A 5,402-nucleotide genomic window follows, 5' to 3' on the forward strand; every position below is an offset into this window, starting at 1 on the left:
ATTGTGTGTTTGTGATTGTGTGTGTTTGTGATTGTGTGTTTGTGTGTGTTTGTGATTGTGTGTGTGTGTTTGTGTGTGTTTGTGATTGTGTGTTTGTGTGTGTTTGTGATTGTGTGTGTGTGTTTGTGTGTGTATGTGATTGTGTGTTTGTGTGTGTTTGTGATTGTGTGTGTGTGTTTGTGTGTGTTTGTGATTGTGTGTGTGTGTTTGTGATTGTGTGTTTGTGTGTGTTTGTGATTGTGTGTGTTTGTGTGTGTTTGTGATTGTGTGTGTGTGTTTGTGATTGTGTGTTTGTGTGTGTTTGTGATTGTGTGTGTGTGTTTGTGATTGTGTGTTTGTGTGTGTTTGTGATTGTGTGTGTGTTTGTGTGTGTTTGTGATTGTGTGTGTGTTTGTGATTGTGTTTGTGATTGTGTTTGTGTGTGTTTGTGATTGTGTGTGTGTGTGTGTGTGTGTGTATGCCTGTGATTGTGTGTGTGTGTGTGTGTGTATGCCTGTGATTGTGTGTGTGTGTATGCCTGTGATTGTGTGTGTGTGTGTGTGTATGCCTGTGATTGTGTGTGTGTGTGTGTGTGTGTGTGTGTGTGTGTGTGTGTGTGTGTGGGGCGAGCGGGACGGAGAGGGGGGGAAGCGGGGTGTAGCAGGCGGGACGGTGTTGCTCAGGTATAACTATGTGTTCACCCTTTCAGGATGAGTAGTCTCAGCCAAGCAAGGACAGGCAAATTAAAGAAACCAAAGATTAAAAAGCAGGAATCTGATGAGGAAGATATCCCGATTGCTGAACGCGGTGAGTGCAACGCTGTCCCTGCACGAGGAGGGGGGGGGGGGGCCATTCAGCCCCTCCAGACTGGCCCACCGTACACGCTCTGTGTCCTAGCTCCACGGGGAGGCGATGGCCCCGTGGTATTGGTACTGAGCCACGTCAGTTCAGCCATGATCTTATTGAATGGCGGGGCAGGCTCGAAGGGCTAGGTGGCCGACTCCTGCTCCTATTTTTTATGTTCTTATGTATTATCACGAGACTATTTATCCAGAAACTCAGCTAATGTTCTGGGGGACCCGGGTTCGAATCCCCGCCACGGGGTTCGATGGTGGAACTTGAATTCACTAAAAAAAAATCTGGGATTGTAGCCAGAGATGACGGGGGGTTGGACTCTGAAGAGAGACTGAATAGACTGGGTCTATACTCGAGAGAGTGGGAGGGTTGGGTAAGGCTTGGGTTGTTTTCTCTGGAGCAGAGAAGACTGAGGAGGCGACCTGATCGAGGGGTACAGGATTATGGGGGGCACGGACAGAGTGGATAAGGAGCAGCTGTTCCCCCAGAGTTGAAGGGTCGGTCACGAGGGGGACATAGGTTCAAGGTGAGGGGGCGGGAGGTTTAGGGGGGATGTGAGGCAAATCTTTTTTTGCCCAGAGGGTGGTGAGGGTCTGGAATGCGCTGCCCGGGAGGGTGGTGGAGGCGGGTTGCCTCACATTCTTTATAAAGTACCCGTATAAACATTTGGCACATCATAACATTCCGGGCTATGGCCCAAGTGATGGCAAGGTGGGATTAGGTGGGAGTTCAGGTGTTTCTAATGTTTTAGTGCGGCCTTGATGGGCTGAAGGGCCTCTAATGCGCTGTTTTATTCTATAATTCTATGACTGTATAAGATTAGATGGATTGGCCATGCTAAATTGCCCCTTAGTGTCCAAAGATGTGCGGGTTAGGTGGATTGGCCATGCTAAATTACCCCTTAGTGTCCAAAAATGTACAGGTTAGGTGGATTGGCCATGCTAAATTACCCCTTAGTGTCCAAAAATGTACAGGTTAGGTGGATTGGCCATGCTAAATTGACCCTTAGTGTCCAAAGATGTGTAGGTTAGGTGGATTGGCCACGCTAAATTGTCCCTTAGTGTCCAAAGATGTGTAGGTTAGGTGGATTGGCCATGCTAAATTGTCCCTTAGTGTCCAAAGATACGCAGGTTAGATGGATTGGCCGTGCTAAATTGTCCCTTAGTGCCCAAAGATGCGCAGGTTAGGTGGATTGGCCATGCTAAATTGTCCCTTAGTGTCCAAAGATGTGCAGGTTAGGTGGATTGGCCATGTTAAATTGCCCCTTAGTGTCAGGAGGATTAGTGGGGTAAATATGTGGGGTTACAGGGACGAGGCCTATGTGGGACTGGTGTCAGTGCAGCTCGATGGGCCGAAGAGCCTCTTCTGTGCTGTATGATTCTGGTGCTTTCTCTCTAGATATTGTTACTGTCGTCATTTCCTGTCTGATTTTTGCCCCTTGATTATTTGGTATTTTTGGAATATTGGTGACCGCCAACATGAAGACTGATGCAAAGAAGTTCCTTAACCCCTCTGTCATTTCCTGGTTCCCCGTTATTATTTGCCCAGTCTCATCCTGGAAGGGCCCTGTGTTCACATTGGCTTCTGTCCCCTGTAATGACTTTAATCAGGCCTACGAAGCGGATCTCCTCGAATACGAGCTCCTTGATTAAGGCAGGAATGGCTGGCCCAATCAGGGAGCTCTGCCTGTGCACATAATGTGGCGTTTAAATTTTATGATTCGATCTGATTTGATTTATTATTGTCACATGTATTGGGACACAGTGAAAAGTATTGTTTCTTGCGCGCTATACAGAGCATACCGTTCATAGAGTACACAGGGGAGAAGGATTTAATTTATTATTATCACATATACTGGGATACAGTGAAAACTTTTGTTTCTTGTGTGCTATACAGGCAAAGCATACTGTTCATAGAGTACATGGGGAGAAGGATTTGAGTTATTATTGTCACATGTATTGGGATGCAGTGAAAAGTATTGTTTCTTGCGCCCTATACAGGCAAAGCATACCATTCATAGAGTACATAGGGGAGAAGGATTTGAGTTATTATTGTCACATGTATTGGGAGACAGTGAAAAGTATTGTTTCTTGTGCGCTGTACAGACAAAGCATACCGTTCATAGAGTACATAGGGGAGAAGGATTTGATTTATTATTGTCACATGTATTGGGATACAGTGAAAAGTATTGTTTCTTGCATCCTATACAGGCAAAGCATACCATTCATAGAGTACATAGGGGAGAAGGATTTGATTTGATTTATTATTGTCACATGTATTGGGATACAGTGAAAAGTATTGTTTCTTGCGCCCTATACAGGCAAAGCATACCATTCATAGAGTACATAGGGGAGAAGGATTTGATTTGATTTATTATTGTCACATGTATTGGGACACAGTGAAAAGTATTGTTTCTTGCGCGCTATACAGACAAAGCATACCGTTCACAGAGAAGGAAAAGAGAGGGTGCAGAATGTAGTGTTACAGTCATAGCTAGGGTGTAGAGGAAGATCAACTTCAATGCGAGGTAGGTCCATTCAAAAGTCTGACAGCAGCAGGGAAGAACAGCGCTGGTACAGTGAGGTGACCGTCCTTGACGGAGACGCGCGTTTTTTGTACTTTTTTTTATAGTTGCCGTTTGCCCTGGTTTTCACCCCTCGGGGATTCACGCGCCCTTCTCTTTTCTCTCTCTCTCTCTCTCTTCCCCGCCTCCCCCCCCACCTTGCCGAAAAAAAGAAAAAAAGAGGCAGTTTGAACTGAAAAGGAAACAGATTTACGATGAAGGGAAAAATATCCAGCGCGCTCGCGAGCTGATGGCTGAGGAAGATACAGAGGACCACGATGACTCCGATTGTGAGTAACCTCAACTCATTAGCAAGGGTGGGGCGGGGGGGGTCGCGGGGGCGGGGGGCGGCGCTGGCCTCCCGGTATTATCGATGCGGAGATGCCGGCGTTGGACTGGGGTTGAAACACAGTAAGAAGTCTGACGACACCAGGTTAAAAGTCCAACCGATTTATTTGATAGTAAACCCACAAGCTTTCGGGGTTCGCCTCTTCGTCAGGTGAATGGAGAGTTCTGGCCTCAGGCAGAGCACAGACAGTTTACAGATTACTGATTAGAATGCGAATCCTTACACCTAACCTGCTGTTCAAGTCTCAAAGGTGCAGACAATGCGAGTGGAAGGAGCACTGATCGCAGGTTACAGAGATGTGTATTTGTCTGCGGACAGTACAGTGAGTGAGGTTTTGCAAACCCAGGCAAGTCACGGGGGGGGGGGGGTTACAGATAGTGCGACACGAACCCAAGGTCCCGGTTGAGGCCGTCCTCACGTGAGCTCAACCTCGAAAGCTAGTGAGTTCGCTATCAAATAAATCGGTTGGACTTAAACCTGGCGTTGTCAGACTTTTCCCTGGTGTTACTGCCAGACTGTTAGTCCAGGATTCGAATCCCGCCACAGCAGGTGGTTCTATCAAAATAGTATCCGGAATTAAGAACCTGCCGACGACCCGTTGTCGGAAAAATCCAGCCGCTTCCCTTTTAGGGAGGGAAATCTCACCCCGGTCTGGCCTACATGTGTCTCCAGAGCCAAGGCCAGTGTGGGTGACTCTCCACCGCCCCTCCAAAGGGGGCAACTAGGGATGGGCAATAAATGTTGGCCCAGCCAATGCCACCACATGCCCCACACGTGATTAAAGATAAAGCCACAGCCTAAAACTTTCACAGGATCTTCTCTCCCAGAACATTTCTGGGAGACTAATACTCCCAGAGAGAGAGAGAGAGAGGGAACAGAGAGAGAGAGAGACACCAGTCAGTGTACAGATATCTCCCTGAGAGAGAGAGAGACGTGACTGAGAGACACCAGACAGAGTACAGATATGTCCCTGAGAGAGAGAGAGAGAGGGAACAGAGAGAGGGGACAGAGAGAGAGAGAGACACCAGTCAGTGTGCAGATATCTCCCTGAGAGAGAGAGGGGACTGAGAGACACCAGTCAGTGTACAGATATCTCCCTGAGAGAGAGAGGCACTGAGAGACACCAGTCAGTGTACAGATATCTCCCTGAGAGAGAGAGGGGACTGAGAGACACCAGTCAGTGTACAGATATCTCCCTGAGAGCGAGAGGGGACTGAGAGACACCAGTCAGCGTACAGATATTTCCCTGAGAGAGAGAGAGAGAGGGGACTGAGAGACATCAGTCAGTGTACTGATATCTTCCCTGAGAGAGAGAGAGAGGGACTGAGAGACACCAGTCAGTGTACAGATATCTCCCTGAGAGAGAGAGAGGGGACTGAGAGACACCAGTCAGTGTACAGATATCTCCTTGAGAGAGAGAGAGGGGACTGAGAGACACCAGTCAGTGTACAGATATCTCCCTGAAAGAGAGAGAGGGGACTGAGAGACACCAGTCAGTGTACAGATATCTCCCTGAGAGAGAGTGGGGGGACTGAGAGACACCAGTCAGTGTACAGATATCTCCCTGAGAGAGAGAGGGGGGACTGAGAGACACCAGTCAGTGTACAGATATCTCCCTGAGAGAGAGAGGGGACTGAGAGACACCAGTCAGTGTAC

This window comes from Carcharhinus amblyrhynchos, unplaced genomic scaffold, assembly GCF_965287045.1.
Source record: "Carcharhinus amblyrhynchos unplaced genomic scaffold, sCarAmb.v2.hapA scaffold_69, whole genome shotgun sequence".
Taxonomy (NCBI): Eukaryota; Metazoa; Chordata; class Chondrichthyes; order Carcharhiniformes; family Carcharhinidae; genus Carcharhinus; species Carcharhinus amblyrhynchos.